This window comes from Grus americana, chromosome 4 (genome assembly GCF_028858705.1).
Source record: "Grus americana isolate bGruAme1 chromosome 4, bGruAme1.mat, whole genome shotgun sequence".
Classification (NCBI taxonomy): Eukaryota; Metazoa; Chordata; class Aves; order Gruiformes; family Gruidae; genus Grus; species Grus americana.
Genome location: NC_072855.1, coordinates 37,967,281 through 37,992,297, shown reverse-complemented (window position 1 = coordinate 37,992,297; position 25,017 = coordinate 37,967,281).

Sequence of the window (25,017 nt, the reverse complement as noted above, 5' to 3'; positions counted from 1 at the left end):
ACGTTCACACACTGGCTGTTCTGAACGGTCACAATGATCACGGGGCCTGGACCCCACCTAGGAACACAGCACGAGGACATAGCCTATATGTAACCACATTTGTGGATTTTTCCCCCCACAGGGTAATTGTTTCAGTCATTTTAAAGGGCAGACATTATTTTCTACCCTGCCCTTTCCCTTGCTGATAATCTCCTATCTCTTTTAATGCCTCCGTCACTGATAACCTCCCCTTACTGTTCTGTTGCAAGCGTTGCCTTCACCCTCTCTTTCTGTCCTGCCCACATAATTTTTCCCCAGTTTTTCTCTTTTATCCACCTATAACCTTAGCTTTCACTCCTCATTGCCCTCCTTTCACCTACTGGGAAAAGCCTTATAAACACAACTGGAATTGTCCACTTCATTTTGGTCCCAACGTTGGTGCCAAACCAGTCTCCCAGTAGCAAGCAGAGGAAGTGTTATTTACCTCTTTCCCTTTTTGTTGCTTACTCCTTGCATATGTTTGGTACGGAGAGAATCCTAATTGAATATAGCACGTTAGAGTCCTAAGACTCTCCTTTAATGCGATCCAGACAAAGACATGTTTTCACAAGGGTGGCAAAAGACACCATATGCGATTGAAAACTTGTAGATAATGGATATGGTAAATTTTCATGACAGAACAGTTCTCAGATTGCCTTGCTATTTGATATTTAGTCAAACCAATCTTTCCCTACGGTCCCTGGAAGCAAAAGATGAGTCATTTTGGCAAATGAGGATGGTCTGTATGGATGATTTTCCACATAATTTCACCTTCATAGACTTTCATCTTCACCTTCTGAATGTTTCAGACCAGATGTGTCAGGTATTGCCGAAAAACAACCAACTGAAAACATATTCTTACAAGGGTCTGTTAAGAAGCAACCTTGAAAATAACCAATAAATGCTTTCTCAGTCCCCTTTGGTATCCTGTATGTGAAGAGAATTTCCATGCAGAAGACAGCTTGGACCATCTGTCCTGATCTCCTTCTCTAACCCGTCATCACTTTGCCACTTATGTATGGTTTACAATATTAATTTAATGCCAATAAAATCTGTGGACCACATCATAAAACTTTATTCTTCAGATTCTATAGCCTGATAGCGATTGGCAGGCTTAAGCATTTTCACTATAATAATCCTTATTTCTGTCATAAACCTTTAATACATATTTTCATCTACTTGTCCCTGTGTAAACTAATAATCCTGAACAATTCTCTCTACATTATACTATTCATGAGCATGAAAGATTCGGAAACAGCGGGTCCCTTCACCTCCAGTGAAAATGAATTGCCATCAACATGCAGAAACCCAGCAAACAAGACTCCGTCTTGAAAGAAAAATATTGTTCTGCTTAGTTAAAAACAACTACTTGTGTTAACAGAATAGCTGAAACAGAACTAATGTTTAATTTTCACCAGACAACTATTGACCTTCCACAATATTTGATCTTCAGAATAAAAAACTTCATCTCTGATTACATATGCCTTCAACAGTAGAAAAATTAGCTAATAAAAAAGCATACATTGAAAACTGCTTGCCTGAACAATATTCGCAAATTCCTACTGATAGAATAAAAAGTTATGTTAATTACTATATTACTCACTTTTATCACATGCTTCCACTTTTTGTTGCAGTAATTTTCACTTCCACAGATACTAGAACAATGCAAGAACAAAGAAAACCAAAATGAAATTATAATTTTTGTATTGGTTAGAAGTCTTTTGCTATCCTTTTAACTCTCTCAGTATTTGTCCAATAACGAATCAATGAAATATTATGTAGTAGGGATTGTGATACTTATCGGTACATTGCACATAAACCACTGAAGTGAGGTTTCACTGGTTGTATTTGAAACAGTCTTCAGAAGTCAGCAGCAAAACTTCTGTTGATTTTGATGGGAGCAGAACTGATCCCATACTCAGCGACTTGCATCAGAAAATTATCAAGATTGTACCACAACACTGCTACCTTGTGGCATGACATAAAGCAAAATCATTATCGCTTTTGTGACATGCCTCTCACTTCAGTAACAGGGATGCCATATGTCACAAAATGCTAACGCTTCATTTTACACTTGCATGTACGATTCCCTTTCCATTGTAAGTCTTTACATGATAATTAGTGGAAAGCTATGCCCATTTTACTCATGTTAAGACTACAAAGTTTTAAAAGATGATGCCAAATTACTTTTCCATTACAGTTCCAATTCATAATGTATTCATTCTTAAAGATGCTATTTATCTTGCCAAATTTGGTAATGCTGATGTTAGGAAAATGGATATAGTTTTCCATTAATGACCTGAACAAGTTTGGAACTAGTTTGTATATCACAGATAAAAATACCCTTCCCTACTCCACTATATTTATGTCTCATTAGTTTATGGACCTAAAGCCCTCCAGGGATTGTCACTCAGAAATCCACCTAATGTTTATGAGCTCTAGATTTTGCATTTGGATCTCTAATTTAGCCAACAGATATGGAAAATCGTATAGATAGAAAACTCCCTAGTGACTACAAAGCTCCAGGTTTTAATAGAGAGGGCAGAAATAGTTTAAGCATAATGTTTAATATAAGCATAATGCTTAGCACATTAGTGGTAAGCTAAGTGTATCACCTAGGAGGAAAGACATTCACTATATTTCAGATAAGTGTAATACTATTCCTATTCCTTCCAGGACTGTTGGCTTCTAATGATACAGAGTTTAATACGGCTGTGTGTTAATGCCGTCCCGTTCCTGCTGAAGATGGTTTTTTAATGGAACATTTTCAACACAAGGAAGTGAGGATCAGCTATTTCCTAAACTGGTAGCTCTAAACTTTGGGGACCAATGGGTCACAGTCATTTCTCCAAATTCTCACAGGCCACCACACAGTCTTTATCAATACTCTTTTCATCTGCAACCCCTATACAAACAGCCCTACCACAAATGTACAGTAATGGCAGGAGTTAAGCCCATTACTGCAAAATTCAAAGCTGCATGGGAGAGTGAAAATGCTGTGCAGTTACCACTATTCGATTCTCTGAATCTGTTACACATACATAAATTTAACCGTTCTTTCAGTCTTCCACACCATGACACATGGCGCAGTCGACGGATCCTAACACACGTAGAGAACTATCCTCTTTCCTACTGGTAATATTGGGCATATAGTCTCAAAACAACCTTTGAGGTACCTACGAAGTAAAATATACAGTTGAGTTTTTCATCCAAAAAGAGAGCTATGTCCTAAAAGAATGCACATGGCTAAAATGTAAAGTTTGGGAAACTGAACTGGAAACATGGGATTTTGCTAAAAGAAAAGATTTAGGGAAGTATAAGAAGATATGGGATAGATATTTAGCAAGACTTTTTAAAAAGATGGATTTTCAGCAGCAGCAGTGTCTTAACAGTGAATGCTAAACAAAAACTCCCAATAGACACTACAATTCTGAAATTTGGCTAATAATTCAGTTTTATACTTGAATCAACCTGTCCTGGCCAGAGGAATTTAGTGGTTTAGTACTGTCTCTCTGTCATGATTACTTGGCATTAACTGTATATCAGACGTTTTTTTCATATCAGATAAAAAATTCAAACTAAATGGGAGGACCTCATAGAAACTATTTTTTTTAACTGAGTGGTTTTTACTACAAAGGTGGTATGTCTTATGTATGTATTCAGAAGTATTTAAAGATATTTTCCCACCTAAGGTCTCCTCTTTATGTTGAAGAACATAATGTTTTATTACACTCCCTTTACCCACAAAGATATAACTGAGTAGATATTTCTTGGATGATTAAAGTTCTTTTTTTTTACAGGGTTTGAATTTTTACAGGGATTATTTTATTCACCTGGAAATTTTGAGGTGAGAATGATATACCTGGTAAACTGCAATGTATCACTTGTACTCTCAGTTCAGCCCTGTGAACCAGAAGATAGATACTTACATTATTGTTCTGCCTGCTCTGTGTTAAGATGAATTCAAATATAATATTACTACCCTGATAAATACATTCTGAGTTGCATATCGTGCATAATATACACATCTATACCATAATTCTTTGAACTAATACCGAAGCTAGTGGATTAGGTATTTTATAAAAGTAATATTTGTAATAAAACTTGCTGGCACTAGCAACCTAACAGCAGATGGGGTTTTACAGAGAGCACATAATGATGATTCATTGCAGTAAGTACACATGGATCCTTCAGATCTTCTTTCGGTTTAGTTCTTTCTTTGCTTTATACAGTGATTACCTGGCTACATAATTATTTAAAAAGCAAGCAAAAGTAATGTCAGCCATCTGCTAAATTATTAGTAGATATAAGCAAGCTTTATCTTTCAGAAGCAGATTCTTTCCTCTAATGCCACTTACTGATGTGAAATTAAATACCCGTAGTTAAAATGTTTCACCTGATATGCTCTCTATTGTTAAGTCGGCAAGTGATCCTCGACTGATAAAATACATTTCAGAAATGTACCAGTGGGGAAGAGAGGAAGACAATTTAATGATTAAAATACTGAACTGAGTTTGAAAATCTGGGACGGGTATGCACAAACTCCTGATGTGTCCCTAAGCACGCATCTCTGCCTCAGCTGCTCTGACACGGAAATAAGGCCCATGCTGCTCCGTGTCACAGAAGTATTGTGAAGAAAAAAACACATAAATAATTGATAGATAATTTAACCTTCAATAAATGATACTTCACTGTGTTGATCCCACTCTATCTGCTGATACAAATAAGTAAAGCGGTTCCCTCTAATTAACTGCAATTACTTATCTAGAGGGGAACAGTAGGAGGAGTATTTGGACTTGTAACAGCGAGTAAGAGTTCACATGCACGCTGCATCCGGACCCCTCATTCCCGAGACTGGCTTTTAACTTCTGAAGCAATGGAAAGTTTCCTGTTGAGCCACAGCTCCATCAGTTCTGCTGTGGACACTCTTCCAGCCTGCTCCTCATCCCCAGCTGGCCTGCAGGAATAAAAATTAAAAAATAAAAGCAAAAGGAAAGAAGGAGAGCCCAGGGAATGTACGGCATAAACAGTGCAGACCTGAGTTTCGACTGCCTGAGCATCGATCAGTTTTCAGCTCAATCACACTGGCAGTTTCTCAAAGCAGCTTATACATCCCCAAAATATCTAAAGAAGTCACTTATACGAGACAAACTATAACTGGAAGGAACATCTGAAGCATACAGTGTTTTTCTGAAAGAAGAGGAAGACTCTACGTGTGGGGGTTTTGCAGATGCTTGTTTTACTTCAGCAGATTTGTATGCTACCTCTTGTGGGGTAGCATTCAGGGCACCTCTTTCCAGAGTGAAAGCATTCATAAACGTATTTTTTCCAGATTAAATAGCACTAAATTCTTTCCCCACTTCATTTTTACAAGCGATTTTAACAACAAGTTTGAATTTATTAAACAGATCTTCAAGACTGTGCTTGTTTTATGTGTGAAAATAAACAATGACAAGTCTGAATACCACTTACCATTTTTCAGATTTTATACACGAGGCATTAATCAAATTAAATGAAAAGGATTAAACTCATTGCTAGCTTAATAACACTGATGTTGCTGGATTTAGAGGAAAAAGGACTTTGCTCCCCAATTGCTACAGTAATTTTCTGTTTCTGATTGATTCCCTGTATCTCACTCTGTTTATCTTAATGTAGGAGCATATCACTGAATTAAATGATAAGTCAATCACAGATGAGAGATTTTATCTGAAGACACAAGGAATGTTCACGACTTTAGTGCGAGAGTAATGTGTAAGAAGGAATACATCTATCCGGAGTCAAATACAAGAGGTTTACGTAAATTTCCTCAAAATCATGGCAGACATCAGCCATATAAGATTATTCAAGTTACAAATTTGTATCTGACTAGGAAAAGATTTTTAAGAAATACATTTTATGATTTGTTTAAGAAGTATTACACGTTTAAGAAATAATGTTTTACTAATAACCAGCATCCTGCTTAGGTCTATAGGACCATCCGTCTAAGGCATATGAAACAACGGGTAGGTGAACTGGAGCCAAAGTTAAATCAAGTTTGGGGGTTTAATATGCTAGTTTTATCATTTAACTGTTTTAAATCTGAAGAAACTCAGACATAAAAATAATTAAATTATATCTCTTCTACTGCTGTCATATCTGAAAAATCTTTTGAAAAACAGCTGAAACCCCCTAAACAGAAGATTTTCAGCAAGAAGCAAGTTTGAGAAAAGAAGCATATTAAAATTCTATCCATACCTACAGTTTCTTTCCAAATATTCTAGCTTCAGCTGGTAGCATTTCTTATTTTGAAGCATATTTTTTCCTCCTGGCTGATAAACAAACATACTGTGATCACATGCTTCTGCTATCAAAGATTATGCCACAAAAAATATCCCGATATCCCTACTTCATTTAAACCTTGACCTCATAATATATACCCTTTTATAATAGCATAATGAGCTCACTTAAGTGGGAAGTATTGCCAGCCTTCCAAGATGAAATAATCAAAGATCTGCACATAATATCTACACCCCTAAGTTACTTTCAATTTGATATACAGGATGCCCATAAAATGATGCAGTACGAATACCAACTAAAAGACCGTTCCTGTTGCACATGAAAACTTCACAATCAAAACCACATATACAGAGCTAACATAAAAACGGAGCTCGCAAAGTGACTCCAGCATGATGGCTAAATCATCATGTTAATACCGTATTAAAATATTGGTATGTTTATTTTTGCATGAGTCCATTTCAGGAGGAACAGGAAAAGGAGAATAAACGATGAAGGTGGAGGATGAAACTGAAGTAAATTATCCGTGTGGAGGGGAACTGAAGGCAGTGGATCTGAGCAAGCAGCATCAGCTGGCATAAGGCACGGAAAATCTAGTTAAAGCTGTTGAGAACTCTGAGTGAATCCTTCACAGGGTCCTCAGGGCTACTGCCTCCAGCTGACAGTCCAGTTTCTGCTCAGAAGACTAAGTATTGACTGGCTCTAAAGCTCTTAAAACCTCTCCTATATATCTCTGGATCTGTAAACAGTGTGGTCAAGTGGAGCAAACAAACACAGCCCTGGAATACAAAGATCAGCACTAAGTTATTGGTCACTGACTGCATAAAGACATGGAGACAGTTCATCATCATCACCTCTCACTTACCCACCTGTAAGCAGAGATCCTGGTACTATCTGGTTCTATGACTTGACTCACACAGGAAAAAGAAATAGAGTTAAATGTTATTACTATGTATAAATAGGCAAAAGAAAAGGCAAAACAGCGCCAAAATTAAAAGGGCAAGACTAATGCAAAAAAGCTTTTTAGTGTTGCACATTAGAAATAAAATTGTTGACCAAGTCTGATTAATTTGCACAGTAATCTTCCAGGCTCAGCTTCAGAACTCCTCCGCCTCATGGACTGAATGTCAGGCCACATGAGACTGACAGATACACAGCTGTGCTGCCAGAACGCCAAGCATTCAAGTCACTAAAATTATGATACTGACAGGAAAAATTACTGGAATTAAAAAAAAAAAAAGTTAAACTAGATATTTATGTGAAATGGGATTTCTTTTACTTATTTCTTAAGCAATTAGCTCATGTCCTTACAGAACACCATACTAACTCGACTTGTTGATTGTCTTCATAAGTACCTGGCAGCTACAGAGAACTCAGAGCAAGGGTGGGATTTCTGTTCTTCTAGGAATACAAACCAACTCCAACATAAAGTCATCAGTGTTCCCCTCGTGCCATTAAAACATGCAAAAATTGTTTTTTCTTCCATGGTAAAGAAATTTTTGGAATAGCAGTTCTATGAAGAAAATCAACATCCTGGAACCTTTTTGCAACAGTTCCCTATACATTAAAGATCCTGCATATGTGTTTGCAGAACTGCTTGCACATGAGCATTTGCAGAATGCAATTGTGACTTATTTCTATCCTCATAAGAGAAACCAATGACAATATTATCAGAAGAGAAGGGTCAGACCACCACACCTAAGTCCATGCACCGTAGTGCACAAATCTCAGCTGCCACCCTCAGCCAGACAGTCCCACCCAAGTGAATGGGTAAAGTTTCCTACAGGCCAAAGACAGAAGATTGATGTAACCAATTTCTCCAGGGGCATTCAGAATCATGCACATTTATGCTCTCTGAAACTACTATGACTCCTATAATAGTGCTTACAGAATACATCTACTACATTGCTTTAATCTCCACTGTCTTTGAACTAGAAGTTTTGCCTAAACGGAGCTCTCATTCTAATAATTTTCCCTCATTTACAAAACATGATATTATGGAGTTAAAAAATGTATCTACAGGCAACCAGAAAAACATGGGTTTTCCCCATAAATGCATAGCATCATCTTTGTAACTAGTGTACTACTGCAAATATGTTTGTTTCAGCAACTCTGTAAGTTCCAGCACAATAATGATTCAATGATTCAAAGTCTGCATCACACAGAGTAATTGTATATTTAAATTTATATCTTGCAAAGTTCTGCTTTGTTTTTTGGTGTGGACTTTACCCTGTATTTTCCTATAAGGTGTTTCTATGAGGTAAGCCTATGATAGTCCAGCTGTACACTATTTGTAGGAACATTCCTTTCTTTTACCTTAGAAATACATAAGCATAGAGTACATCAAATTTGATAATCAAATAGTAAAACCATAAATTTCTTAAATATTAAAAATGTGCATAATTGCTTTTTATCAATTGCTATTTTGTTTCCAGATGGAGAATATTAAAGGTAGTGTACACAGAATTTACTTTTTCTTCATATAAAAAAATCTACAGAAACTACCAAGAGTAGTACCAACTGCTTTCAAAGAAATGTCTATTTTGTAGTGATAAACTTTTAAAACTCTTTGTTCAGGCTGCTTTGAGTATTTTATTAGTAGGTCTTTGTATTTACTAATAAGAAAATTTCCATACAAAAGTACCAGTAGAGCCAATCACAGCTAAACACAGATTAAAAGCTTTACATTTAAGCAGTTCGGGGTGTTATTACACCTTCTTTAAAACTTCCTTTGTATTTGGAAGTGATAAAAATGCTCACATTTCCTGGTCTCTCATGCTTCACGGCAAGAAACTGGTGATGCATTCTTACAGCTTTGAACGATTCATATGTACTGAGCAGAATCCATCCTTGCAGAGCAATACGGGAGTTTTTACATCCCTTTCAGACACTGAGTTTTGCGTTCTTCGGAGTAGCGATTGCAGCACTCTCACTCTATTTGGCTAATAGAGATGTGTTCTTTGCTGTATGTAACAGCTCAGTTTAGAAACTGAAGTAAGAAATTTCAGTTTATGAGGAGATATGTTACAATTTCTGGCAGAAAAGTCAGCAGTAGCAAAAAGATACCATCCTATTTCAAAAAATTATGTCTGTGGTAGATAAAAGTCTATTAGAATGTTTGATTCTTCCTTTTTTCCTTTTGACAGATGCAATTTTCATCGAGAAAATGATCCCCTGAAGTAAAGAGATGGAGATGAATCCAGTGATTCAAGAATGTTTAGGAAATGTCTTGTGCAATGGGAGTAATTCATATAGATAGGTCCTTAAGGAGAAATCCTTAAAAACATCCATATGTTTAGAAAGACATTATAAACACCTGTTATAAGCAAAGTTAGAAACTTAGGAATTTTTTTAAAGTTACAGCTGATATTCTTGTAGAGAGAATTCCAGATCACTTCAGGTCACTCCTGTCCTCTATTGCCACATGTTTAGTGTCCACTCTCAGCCAGGCTATATGAGTAGGGAAATCTCCTTCTGTAGTTAAAAGAGAAAGCCTCATCTCCACAGGAAGGAACATCAGTGCACCTGAGCTTGGTGCTTTCTTCCCTCCGTCTTCATTTGCAGTCTTAGTCCCAGTTCAGTTAAGTTGTAAGACACTCTAGATACATCCCCTTGTGAACATAGATGCATCATCTTACGTATTTCAAAGCATTCAGTAGCTGAGACCTACAAGTGAGACATACAGTATATACTTCCATGGAACCTTTCATTCAGGAGCAGTCCCACAGACCAATAAAAGTGAGGAATTTAAGTATTTTCTTTGCCTCAGCTCCTAAGAGTTAAATCATGACTTCAGTGAAATCTTAGGGAATTTCGCCAAAAATCTACTCCAACTAAAAGATAACCACTAAATTATCCACTGAAAGATAACCAACTTTGTCTCAACTGCAGCAGCTTTTCTTCCTGAAACCATGTTATAGCAGGACTTTTTAATGTCTGCTTTTTAAGCATGTTGTGGTTTTACCCCAGCCGGCAGCTGAGCACCACGCAGCCGCTCGCTCACTCCCCCGCATCGGGATGGGGGAGAGAACTGGAAAAGTTAAAGTGAGAAAACTCGTGGGTTGGGATAAAGACAGTTTAATAGGTAAAGCAAAAGCCACGCGCACAAGCAAAAGAAGGAATTCATTCCCCACTTCCCACGGGCAGGCAGGTGTTCAGCCATCTCCAGGACAGCAGGGCTCTGTCACACATAACAGTGACTTGGGAAGACAAACGCCATCACTCCGAATGCTGCCACCCCCCCCTCTTCCTGTTCCCCCAAGCTCCTTATAAACTGAGCATGACGTCATATGGTATGGAATATCCCTTTGGTCAGTTTGGGTCACCTGTCCTGTGTCTCCTCCCAACTCCTTGTGCACCCCCAGCCGTCCCGCTGGCAGGGCAGTGTGAGAAGCAGAAAAGGCCTTGGCCCCGCGTAAACACTGCTCAGCGACAGGTCCATAGAACAAAAACATCTCTATATTATCAACACTGCTTCCAGCACAAATCCAAACCGTATCCCCATACTAGCTACTATGAAGAAAATTGACCCTCTCAGCTGAAAGCAGGACAAAACAGAATGTGAAATCAGAAATAAGTTATACAGCTGAAAAACAAGTGGACAAGCAGGCATTTCTTCTTCACAGTGTGATTTTTTTATTTTATTCTTACTCTTTCAAGGAAGTACTAGAGTACACTGTCTATAAAGTAGAAGAAATTTCAAACACTGTAGTTTTTTTAAAAAAAATAGGTAAGACAAACATCTGTCAGGATTGGGTATGACTGACCTCGATTCGGAGGAGGGTGAGAGATGCATTGACTGAATAGCCACTTGATGTTTCAACTTGTCTTTTTCTACGATTTCTATGAAAAAAAAAAAGTGAAGCAAACTTTAAGCAACTGTTTGCAGTCATAACAATACTTCTCTACATCTGAAAAGCAGCTGTTGTACTATTTGAATTACCATCATAAGGCACATGTTTTCAAGAAAATGTAATAAAAAAGTCATCAGAAGTCACCCATAACACAAAGGTTTTCTCTGGGAAAACCTGTTCCCATTACTTAAGATATATTGCTCTTTAGTGTGTGTATATTAAGGCGTTCATATTCACTGAATGTGAATTCTTTTCTCATTCTGTGCCCAAAATACATTAAGAGAATGCTAAGGTTGCAAATACAACATTAACTCTGCTTTCTTGAATATTAGCACACAAATATACGACAAACTTTGAATCTCTTATAAAGGGACATTATTCTAATTTCCTCAGAGACAGAGTAAGCCACTCAAGCGGGAATGTAGGCAACAGTTGTTGCATCCCTTGTTATATGTCATGACAAGAGTAAAGCAATAGATAAATATCTATTATCTCTTGATATATTTTTAATGATTATTCACTCATAACAGCTTACTCAATGGAATGTTTTATTCTAGTTAAAGATGTTAATAGCGTGATTAATCCTGTTATACAATGAGTTTTCTTAACCAAAACCACAATTCAACAGTCAGTGATGGTCTTGTTGGCCTGAAAGGTCTTGTTTGAGAAGTACTGCTAATTTTGAGTGTCAGATTCGGAGATCCTTATCTAGTAGTGAGGGATATTCAGGTGTTGAAGTTAGTATCAACTTTTTAAGCTACTGCACTGCTGGAGCTACCCAGTCTAGAAGCTGACATAAAATTCCAGTAAATGGTCAGAAGCTTTAAATCTGTGACCCCACGGAACTGAGGATCGTAGGAGGAAATAGTCTGTGCTCATAGCACCAATGTCTGTCTCTGGGTGATTCACAGGAAAAAAAGGAGAAAGATCTCACCAGCTCTGCTCCATGTGCCAGCAACTTTCAGCGCAGATTAGACTGTAAGCAAACCAGTACTCTGATTTCAAGCTTTTTATTTCTTCCAGAATTAGCAGCAGCCTGAGGGGATCCCACAAAAAGAACATTAGAAGGCAGTGTCTTGTCAAGCACAGAGGATGAGAAAGGGAAGAGGGATGGAGGAAGGAGGAGAAGAGAAAGGGGAAGAGGGAAGGAAAACTGTTACCAGCTAGCTCGGTGAATTGTGTATTATATGATCAATACGCAGTATAGAAATGCTTTGGGGAAATACATTTATCAACTTATTTTTAAGGTATATTAGCATAATTTATTTTTTCATGCAAATAATTTCATGGACTAGGTTTGCTTGTCTTATATAGTTTATAAGAAAAAATACAGTACCTAATATAAGCTGAAATAAAATACTTGATCATAAAGTTGAAAACTGATAATTTAAGTGGAGAACAAAGTAATATTCTTCACATTTCCCCACTTTACACTCATCTTTTTATCAATATAGTTCTTAAATAGAAAGTCACGCTTTGCTTTAACTATTAATGTAAACCAAGCGGTATGTCAGAGTAAAAAAAAAATCTATATTTTTCTTTTATTACTAAAATACACAAACACAATTATATATGAACCATGAAATAAATGCTTACCAAAATATCTAAAAGGCATAATTCAAAGGGGCAAACAATAAGGAGAAATGCTAAGGAAGACTAAAAACGTGCTCAGCATCTTTTGTGTTCCAGGATTTTCCAAAGCATATTGGAAATGGATGCAATAGCCCTTTTATAGGTTTTATAACTGTTCTGTATTGTAATAGACAGATTCAGCAATGTGGAGAGTAATACAAAATTTAAAAAGATCACATATTAGTTCATTAAGTGAAATATTACATCTGTGCTGTATATAGCATGAAACATCTTTCTTTGGATCTTTTTGGTCATCTTCCTTAGATTTCACTGTCTTAGTGCTGTCTAACATGCACTTACCTTGCTAATATTCATTTTACTGTGCAGAAAACTTGCTACCATACAACACAGTAAGAAATATTTAAAACATCATCGTTACTGATACTTTCTCACTAGACAATGTAAGAAGCTCTCCTATTTCAGGTGTGGCAAGAAGTTTATGTTACAAAGACCATAAAACCAACAAGAGGTTCCCCTCCTTTGAATTTTCTCCACAAAGATTTGATCTTTCATAATGCACTATAGTGAACGGCTAACCTAATAATAAAAAAAAAAAAAAAAGAATTTGTCAAATTAATTGAAAATCGATCAATGAACAATGAAAAGAATTGCCTTGGATTTTTCCCATGGGATCTTCCTACATTATCCTGCAAACTTGTGGGAAACTTGGTCAGATATAAAGCAATAGGGTACCTCAAGATTCCTCTTCCATGGCACTTGAAACTTCAAATCTTCTATTCATTCCTGTGACTCTGAAACACTTGACACGCCTCTGAGTAGGCACAAATGCAAACTTTGCAGATCACTAGACAAGATTTCGCTACCATTACCCTTTAAGATCATATAAAAACAGCAAGGCAGAGGTCTCTGGGCAGACATTTAAATCACTCTACGAACACCATTAGTACTTTTCATTGTAGCTTAAGTTAAATGTGCATTTACAAAATAATTGCCTAGTTTTTGTACACAGAGTGTAACTTTTGGTACCTTCGAAAAAGATAAAAAGCATAGGACTGCTCAGTGAGGGTTACTATTTGACAAATACCAGCTTTCTACTCCAAGTTCTTTTTGTGGTGGACTATTAAACAAAAAAAAAAAGCTGCAAAACCTGTGTTACACTGTGGAAAATCTTTTCCTTCACTTATATTGAACTGGAAATCATCTGAACTGTTGTTATGTGATATGTCACCAGTGACAACAAACATCTTAATTTCTGAGTAAATGAGAGACGTACCAAAAATATTCCCAAAGATTAAATAATGTGACTAAAAACATGAACTTGAAAGTATGTTCTTTGGCAATCATGTGCTTTCAGATCTAATTTACAATATATCTTTTGATTATATTAAAATTCTCATTGAATGAAATTAGACACTGCAGAGTAATGCATTATAGCGAAAGTGATATAGTTTATTTTATATATGTTAAATGAACAGAGCTCTGGTTTTGTAAGGAAGAATGAGCTCCGTTCAGTTATGCAGTATTTCAGGCTAATCTTCAGAAGCACTGATTAAGTAATTGCACTGTAAAAGAACCCATCTTCTGCTCCTGACTCCAAATGAAATTTTCTTCCTAGACTGAGAGGAAGTTTTTCCAAAAGCCTGAAACCTCTCCTAATGATTTTTTCCTCAGAGGTCACTTGAAAAGTTTTTGTCCTTGAAAAGGTAACAAAGCCAATATTTTTCTTATTTAAAAAAAATTGATTGTGCTCTCCAGCACTTTAGCTATCAGTGTTTTTTGTGTCACGTTAAAAGGCTCTCATGGAAATTCTAATCCATCCAGTGCAATATCACATACAAATCACGTATAATCTATTATTTTCTGCCAAAGGGTATTTTGATTCTACTGAATGATGACGGCAGTTTTTTAAACATTTAGCATCTTTCTGGATATATTTTGTGACAAAGTGTAGACGGCGATTACAGATAAGCTTAAAAATAGCACATAAAGTAAACGGCAAAAAAACCGCCATTAAATTCTGTTGTATGATTTTGAAGATAATGGGCAAAGCTAAAAGCCATAGCTATGTTTATGTTTTTCGTACAGCAACAGGAAATGGCAGAAAGTCACACAGCCTCACTGGCGATTCAGAATAAAAGTGTCAAAATGGGGAGAAAGGAGCAGAGGAAACAATTTTGAAAGGCACAACACTCTAGATAACAATCATAGTAAAGTCAGACAACTGTGAACCCCAGTTTCAGATGTTAGAATAGCTGAAAGCAACTATTGTTGCGCCCGTAATAAAGGCACTTCCATATATAGACTCTTGATGCTTAATGGTGATTATTAGGACAGCAGATAGAGGAAGAGAAAGAGCAAAAAGTTATCAGTCCTTCAGCTACCTGCCCTTTAACAAGCCACCAATTCTTTGGTGTGTCGATAATCAGAATGGCATTGCAGGGACAAATTCCAACACAACAGGGTAGGCTCCACAAGAAGAAAAGCAATCAGAAACTGATTTGACTCAATAGCCCGAATCCTCTCCCAACGTTACTTCAAACCACTGATCTTTTCAAAACAACCCGATACACTAGGAATGCATGTTCCCTCTGTCAAGTGAACGTGGTCTACCTGCAGAAAGAATTTTCAAAGGCTTCTCTCAAAAACAATGAAGTACAAACCTCATACCAGGAGAGTACAGTTTTGTTTTACCAGAACAGAATTTTAGATGACTTCCTCTCCCTGGATGAAAAGAAAGAAACCAAACTCCGTCTTGCGTAAGATGAGGGATGGGGAGGGAGGCAAAGCAGTGGATTTGTTTCCAAATGGTGTAATGAAGGTAACATGACTTCTCTGAACTCAGACCAGAATCCTGTCTAATCACGCTAGGCGCTAACTAGGAACTAACTACTTGTGAGCTCTAACTTGTACCTGCTAAAGTGCACGTAAAAGTCCACTCCTGACGTAACTGAAAATAACGGGAAAAGTGCAAATACCTGAGCAAGAGTAACTCTTCAGATACTAAATGTAAGTTCCAGTGCTTTGATTTGGGATGGATGGAACACGTGCTTACATGTGAGCACATACCTTCGTGTCAGCTGAAACAGAGATATTATGAGGTGTCACACGTTTATGGAAGCTAACCCGAATGCTATAATTCTGTGTGAGAAACAATCAATCCAAGTACTGCCAGATACTGCTGATGTTTTGCAATATATCAAAACTCTTCAGCTTTATTTACAAAACCTAAACAATGAGAACAAAAGCCAGTGCAATCACAAATTATAGGATATTGAACATGTGGAACAAGCCATAAAGGCAGTTCTAGTTATTTCCCATGACAAGGACGGAAAGGGTTCTTTCAGATACACAGATCAAATACTTCACATTCCATAGTATTATCCCATTTTTTTTTAATATTAAATATATATATATGTCCTTTATTAATTTGTTTATATATTTAAAGTATATCTTTACTTGTATCTACAAGCACACACATATATGTAAATATATATAGCTTTGTATGTATAAATATATAAATGCGTATGTATATATGTATATCAACTTTATTATACATTCATATGCATCTTCATTTTGAATCCTCTGGGTTTTAACAGGTTTTTGCTTATTATTTCTTCTTATCCTTAAGTTACTGATATTCTTCCCTAATTTTAAAACTAGTTTAATGTAATCACTTGTGAATGGCAGTGGTTGGAGAATTTGAGAACTGAATAATTTTTCCTTAATGAGTGATCCGCTCACAATGAATACAGAATGCAGTCAAAAGCATTACATTAGATAAAATATAAATGCATATGTGTATTTTTTTAAATGATGGAGCAAAGCTTATTTCAAATCGTTGCCCTATATGAAGATATTGTTCTGAATATAAATGATTTAATACAACATTCAGCCTAAGACTGAAAAATACTAGTGTGTTCATAATCACCATCATATAGGAAATCACTCATAAAACAAACTGTGACCATAAATAATATGAACTTAAAAAAATCTTGCCATTCTCTGTATTTGTACACATGAAAGATTCCAATAGATTTATTATAAAAATTACTCTGCATACAGTGTACACATCGTGTGGGGAAATAGATTCAAGCTATTTACAGAAATCAGAGATTGATTTAGGCCATTGTGATTTTCCAAGGAAAATGTCTTCATTTAAATATATATATATATATGAATAGTAGATTGCAAAACTGAATAATTCAGTCAAGTATTAATATCCAGAGACAAATTCAGAGCTCTCTAAATATTCCATATTGTCAGCTGGCTGCTGACTATTAATGCACTCCATCGACAAGGCAGCTTTGTTTTTAAACTTAAATAATTTGTCAAACTTATAGGTATTAAACTTTGTTTATGAAAAGACTCTTTATTATTCAATCTATCATTAAAAGGCCCTTTATAATACAATATACTCTAAAGAAAAAAAATAATTTTTCAATAATTTTCCAGACAGTTGTAAGGAGATTTACAAACAGGACAAATAAATGTGTGAAATATTTTGCTTCTGTCTTGCATTTTTCTTCTAAAGTTCTAAACACAAAAGGTTTGAGTGACAGTAAGCAAATTCTCACCTATAACATTCTCCAAAAATCTGAAAACAATATAGAGGAATAAATGTCTTGAAAAGTATTACATAGTCTTTTCATTTGCATCTTCAATTTTTGCATATTATATTCTTACCAAAAAAAAGAATGGTGACTATGCAAGTGTGATAAAAAAGGAAAAATCTTACTCCTTTCCTGACTGATAAGAGCAAAAAAAAGTCTCTTCCCAGCCCCTTGCCACATGTGGGTATGCTCAGGGATTTTCGTTGAAGTTGACAAGTCACTACTTACTTTTTCTATCTCATTTCAAGACCTCTCTATTGGGGCAGACAAGCTTCGAAGCCTCTTTATTTTCTCAAGGTGTGGTGGTCCAGGCTTGAAACAGCTACCCCTGTCAAATGTTAAGCTTGCCATCCCTTGTCTGGTAGCTATAACGTTAGGATGAGATCCTAAAATAAACGTTTCATCTTTCTGTATGTATGTAAAAGTAATGCTGATTTGAATTTTAATTCAATTTTCAGAACCTAGCTTACTAGTTAGAGCAAATTTATTTCATGTTTCTTCCTAAAGTTGTTCTCAATGATTTGGTTTGGATCCTTATTCACTAAGGACTGCCAAGTGTAAGTTATATTTGACAGACTGGTTACTGGTTTTGATAGTCATTGTTGATCAAGTCTCTCTGTTATGAATTATTTTCCACCCTTTACTAAAAACATTTGCAATCCAAGACTTAACTGTGATCTGCTTAGTTGAGCTATTAATCATTCATGGTTTGCAACTGGTCGCTTAAGTTGCAGGGTTTTCTCTCCTTTCAGAATGAGTGAAACCTTTGAAAAAAGAGACTAATGAAAAGGGAATAACAAACCAAACATTCGTGTTTACATGGGAATGTTCTGGTTGAGGATCATTTGGTTATATAGGCAAGAGAAAGATCACTGGCGCCAAAGGTCACAGACAGCTCAGTTAATATGCTGGAAAAGTATCAATATGTTTTTTCTACTCTCATACTTTCCCCTAGATTGTCAGAAACAGGAAACTAGACTAAGTGGATTTGTGCTTTCACATCACAGATATTTTTATGCTATGTTTGTACCACCGCCCATTCCCAAATCATGGTGTGAACAAATGCCTGTGAGATAAAATCTCTAAGTATTCCTGGATAGCAAGTACTGAGCGAACACAGTAAAACAGCAACAGTTAAAAAATGAGTAATTAACAGCATTCGGCAAAATTTCTCTATGATTTTTCAAACAGTTTTATCTCCTTGTCTGAATTCAAATTATTGCGGTACAAATCAAATAATGCTGTAAAGTTCACATGCTGATGGGACAGGAGCACTAGCCATGGAAGAAGTAGAAATTATACTGATTTCAAATTGTTCAAGATGTTCATTTAATAAGCCAGAAAACAGAATTTTCATGTTGCAAGGAGTTTTATCTTTTTATTACATAAAATGTTTGTTATTATCCTCTGGGTGGTATTTCTGTAGCTTTTGTTTTGATATTATAGTTATTAAACTTGCCTTTTCTATTCTCATTACCAGAATATTTTATGGGTAAATCCACTTACGGAACCTATTGTGCTTTCTGATCAAAGTGGAAAACGAAGCCAGGTTATAATAAGCAATTTAATTTTTAATGAGCTGATTGAGGCCCAAGGTCATAACAAAGGGCACAAACCAAAAAAAAATACAAACAACAACAAAATTTCTAGCACAGAACACTAATGATAGCACCCTAAACATGACCTGGGCAAAATAATATTTGGCAGAGTATATCTAAAAGCTATCCCAGTTGTATTTTTTATTTTCTTTCAGAACTCTGACTAAGTCTAAGTAAGGTGTAGCATATTAAATAATACAGAAGCACATAAAAATGCATGAGACTTGTTTTCTGAAAAGAACTTAGCTAGGATGTTTATTGAATTTAAATTTCCCAAGCTCAAGTTTAAATGCTACAGCTACAAGCTGAGCGTTTAACCCTCTAATGCCTCTTATAAGAGCTTACAAGGTAGTTAACTACTGTTCTGGAGTGTAATTCTGCCAGAATCCTGCACGTAACTTCCACTGAAGTCCTTAGGATTTGGCCTTTCAGTCTTCAGAAATAATAAATCATATGTAAGCAGAATCTTCAGGTAAACATGGTGTCCTTGCTTTCTTTGCAGTTTGTAAATGAAGTCATCAAACTTTATTATTTTTTAATACAGCCTTGTTTAAGATCTTATTTAGCATATTCTTCAATTTTTACTGGTGGACTTTCTTACAGCTTTCTCTAGCAGTAGAAATATTTATGTCACTAAGCCCTCTAGAAAGCACTTTATGTCCAAGACACACATCATTTTACCCTGACAAAACTACTATATGTATTGCAAGTAATGTCCTTATGAAACATAGTCTGTCTCATTAAAGGAATATAAAATTTAAAATTAAATTAGATATACCTTTACATCTAGCGGAATATGAGCAGTAGAGGAGATGCTAATGAGTTGTGCAGGTTCTACAGGTAGTCCATGGATCAAGTCCAGGCCACAGGATGCTTTCATCTGCTTTACTAGCTTTTCTCTAGGGAACAGAAGCAACTAATTGCTGCTGGCACAGCCAAACACTTCATCATGGTACTGTCACTGCCTCTACTCTCCCAATGAGAGGGGAGAGGAAAGAAGCAAAGAGGACAGACATATGTGCCCCCACTCAAAGAGGAGGAGAAACGGTACCCCTGCAGAGCTCCAAAATAACTGTTCTTCCTAAGTGACAGCACCGTGAAACACAGACGGAGGCCCGTGCCTCTGCTGGTATCACCCGGCAGAGCCATGAGCTGCCGTTTTTATGACAAAGAGTCTGAAGGCAAAAACTGAAGTCCAGCACCTGTAGTTGCTGCAGTGACAGCGACCTTGCTCAGAAAGTTTACACGCTTCCTCAAAATGCTTTTTCTTAATAAAATGTATTCTAATCTCTCCCTTTCTTCTCATTACTCACAACACATGCCATCTCAGTTCAACCAAGAGTTGGAAAATACAACAAATATAAGAGCTGGCTATCCGGGAAAGTATTATTAGAAATGTTATCTAATGAATTATTTCAGCTGTCTTCAGGTTAGGACTGGAGGAGGGCAGGGGGGCAACAGCATTGTGTGATAAAGAGGTTTTCTATGGGCCACACAACCCAGTTTGAGAATCACTGACTTGTGGGATCACATATCAGTCATTTAAACAGATACAAAAAGCATTAAAATGAATGTCATATTATGTCCCATTTGTGTATGATGTCACCACCCATTTCAGGTGTAATCCCACTTGTTAGCTCTACAGGAGCTAGACATGGCCCTTATGTCTCCTGATAACAAGCGTATAGTCTGAATTTTATCAATGGATGTTGGTTGCTATTTCTTTGGATGTTTGGGGTTTTTTTCCAATGTCTTTTAAAAGAAATTACAAGCCAGTGCCCCTGATATTTTATCTACATAACTTCTTATTTCCACTAAAAGAGAAGAAGAAGGAGGAGGAGAAGGAAGAAAGAAAGAGGAAGGGAAAAGGATAGAGGGAAGAAGGGAAGGAGATTGATTCTCAGTGAGGATGTTTGGTTTGTGGAAAGAATCTAAAAGAATGAGGATGAGGGAGTGGAAATGATAGAAAATATAAAGAGTAGGTAACAGAGTAATACAACCAAGGACTCAGAGTGTCTGGAGATAATACCAAGTTAACCTATAGCTTTAATTTGTTGTTTCAATAGAAAGGATATTGTACAAAGAGGTGTACAACATGATTTAAATATGATGCACATCTGCAGGTTATCCATTACTTGTACAGCACAAGCTTCTTTACTGCATTTTATCTGTATATTATTGTCATAACGTGTTACTCTACTACATCCGGAAGGAGCATCATCAGTAACTCGCCAGCAATCCAGTAACTGGATTGGAAGACTGCTTCAGTTTCCTCCTCCTGAAGGCGCACAGAGATGGACACATTGCTTCACACCTTTCTGGGGAAAGTAATACAGATCAGACAACTCTGATATAATGCAAAAATGCATTTGTTTTTGCCAAGCAGCTGTTAGAAAAGCTTTACAGCAGCTTTCCAATTGCTATTGTAAAAGCTTTAGGGAGACTTTAAGAAAATCAGAATGAATCACTTAGTTTTGAATTGATTAATATTTCATGCAACATAAATGGATGATACATATTTTTATTTATTTTTAAGTCGTGCTAGATATACTCTGATTTTTTGTTTCAGCCTGAATTAAAATTAAATTTTGCTTTATTTTGGAGGACTTCAACAGAAGAATCCTCTTTCCCAATTTGTTCAGATAGTTAAGTAATTGCGGTAAAAAAACCCCAGACTGTTTCCTCAGTCTAAAAATCTAAAAAGCAGTACACTGCTTGCTGTTACTTTCCCCTCTAATTTAATTCCTCTAACTTATCCTGAGATCTGTCAATTTTCAGGAACTATACCTCTGTCTTCAAGCATTGTCATGAATTTTGGATTGTCAGCTGAAAACACAAACAGAAAACCAGCAGTTGCAGGTAATAAGATTTGATAGCAGCACAAATTATGTTTAGGACAGATGCCCAAGACAGTATTGGACGTGATGGAAGTAGGTGTCCATTAATCTAGACTGTAGTCACAAAAATGGTATAAACACACTTTAAATTAACATAAAAACAACATCACTCCTGAAAGAACTCTGGAATGGCATTGAATCTAGAGAAATCAATACCAGTTACTAGAGAAAAGAAGCTCAAAACTCAACCTGTATTTGTCATTCTCAGCCTACTCAGTGCAGTTTCCGTACGAGTATTATATAGGTCTTGCATGGGCAAGGGAGTGACAGCGTGCATACTTCTCCACCTATTAGAGCATGTAAACTCAATAAACTCAATACAATACTTTGACAATAGAAGTACTGAGAAAAATCCTTTGTCACAGTCCTGGGAGCGATAGAAACTTGCCATAGCCTGAAATTTGTAGTCTCCTATTTTCAAAATGCAAAGATGACTTGTTTAATTTTTCAGTCCAGAAAGTTCATTCTTTTACAAAGTCTTGGCATTGAACCAGTACCCTCAGTGATGTACTGCCTTTGTACAATACAGGTATGGAAAAAACCTGATGGCAAATTACATTTAAAAAAGCAACGCAAGCACCACATGGTCTTTTCAAATGATCTGAAAGCAAAAGTCAATTTCACAGCAATTTAAAGATACCAACAATATCTGTTACAAATAATCATGATGCAAACTGTGATAATTATTGTGGCATTTCTCTTCACCAATGCTAGGAAAATCCCAGCATACCTAAGCTGAGCAACTCAATTTCTGTTTCGTGTAAGCTGTCTTCCCAAAACTTAAATGTGGAGTTGTTAAGAAAGTAACACTACACACATGACCCTTTACAAATAATATCAAGTCAAATTACAGTCTTTGCTTGCTGACCATTGACCCAACTAAAGGTTTTGACAATGTAAATTATAAGGGACTCTTGAAGCTTTTGCAGACGTGTGAATGCCCTGCAAATTTTATTTCTGACGTATTTAAGTCTTCTCTAATAAGATGATGGTTAGAGAGGTGGAAAATGGCAAGATCTCTTTAATATCATAAATGGTTTCCATACTCCTTTCCATCTTGTCTCTGTTGTGCAGATGGAAGCACTTTGTGCCATTGGCAGAGCTATATTTATTCAGCTTCTTACTGATGCAAGTTGTTCAGTCTGCAGACACGTGTGGCTGATTTCTTCATTAGTGAGCTGCTTTTTGCTGATGACTGTGAGTTGGTAGCTCACTCAGTCAATAACATTCAATTTACTATTGATGATTTTCCTTGTGCATACTATCCCTTTACTTTTTCTGTGAACTTAAAAGACAATGGAAGCACCAAACCAACCAACAGAATGGCACGAGCACATGCGCTCACATTTTTGCGCTTAGCAAAATTTTCTCAAGCCTATAGGATCTTTTTCTAGTTAGACATCATTCAGATACAGGCACATGGTGAAACTCCTTCCACATTGCCAATTTTAACACTTAGCGTATTAGCATACTGACCGTGTAGCCATGAGAAGATCAGTACCCAAACGTGCACTGGGCACTTGTTCTCAGAACACTCCAGCATGTTCATGAGACACAGACAATTTATTCTCTCTACATGGGAAACTCAGTTTCATAGGCAGTGCCTCTAGTCTGTCTGGAAAATTGAAGGACTACATGCTACCAGCAGCAGAATCCTTAAATAACAACAAATATTGAAAATTATGTCCTGATCCCAAAAACTTGGCTATGATAATGATTAGACAATATGGCCCAACTCTCAGATAGTTATGATCATCTGTTGGTGCCTTTTTCCAAGATAGCCAATGCAAACTGCAATATACTTTGAAATGTAATGAGAGTATACTATGCAAATCCGAGCATAAGGTGGCAGTTTACGGGGCAGCAGATTCAGTTTACCCCAGCTAATTCTAATTAGCCTATGATGCCTTTCTAAAGTTTCATAACCATATTTTGTATCGCAATGCCATAGCCTTTTCCTTTCCTCAAATGGAATTGAACAAATTTTTCTGCACTCACTGGGGTGACCAGAGCAAGAGAAGATATTGCTGGCCTTTCAGCTAGCCTGGAGTAAAGTCCAGCAGTTCTTCCAAAGGAAAAGAGCTGCACAGAAATCTGGACCCTGTTCTACTCCTGCAAGTACTCTCCTCTGCTACAGAATCTTTCCTGTGACATCAACGTGACTTACAGACCGGGTGGTAGGGGTTTTTTTTGGAACTGCTGGGATAGCCCAAGGGCTCCAAGTGACCATCAGCCAGATGCTCAATCATATGTGAAACAAGCTCCAAGCCATACAGAAATGCAACACAACGTTCAGCAATTTTCTTGCAGCTTTTCTCTCTCCACAGATCAACCCCTAAGTAATAAACCTTTCTGCTAAGGACAACAGAGCTAATGAGCTTTGCTACACCATATGTCCATCAGCTAGGCCATAACTACCTCCTCTGTCTCCTGATATTAGTGGTTACGAAGCAAGAAGGAACATTATAATCTTTTAAAAGATTAAAGATTTCATTTCCCCTGGATTAACTCAGCTAAAATCCACACACATTCTTCTGGGGCCTGTGAGAAAACTTCCATAGTCGAAATGAATAAAGTAATTGTTTTCTAAGACTAGACTGCTGACATCTCATGAGAAAGAGTTTTTATCCAAGTTTATTTCCCAACTCTTTTCTGAGTGATGCAATAATATCCATGTCTAATGGCTCTCCTTTTTTTTTAATTTTAAATAAATTCCCTTTTATTGTATGAATTGTCACACCAACTTAGTGACTGACTGAAAATCTAAATTTTTCTTGCAAGGAATCAAAGTTCGTGTGGCAGTACTTTTAACTATCATTTGACCCATTATTTTCAGTGGAGTTAAGCCACTTAGGAAAGCAATATTCCTTTATACAAGAAATTTCAGGTGCCTGAAAATTCCTGAACACAAAGACATAAGACATGTTGAAATTCTGACCATTAATATTGGTGCTTTTAGTATTGTATATCTCATCAATGCCTTTTTGTTCAGACTTCCAGATCCAGTACTTGCTGGATACTTCTTAAGAGTCATCGTGATGCCTTTGAATACTGTTTTACAGCACTTCACAATTTGCAAAACACTACATAAAAGGAAACACAACAGGTGACAGAATTTGTATCTTTTACAGCTTTCAAAAGTTAGAGAGCCTATGGCTTTCATTTCACGAACAGC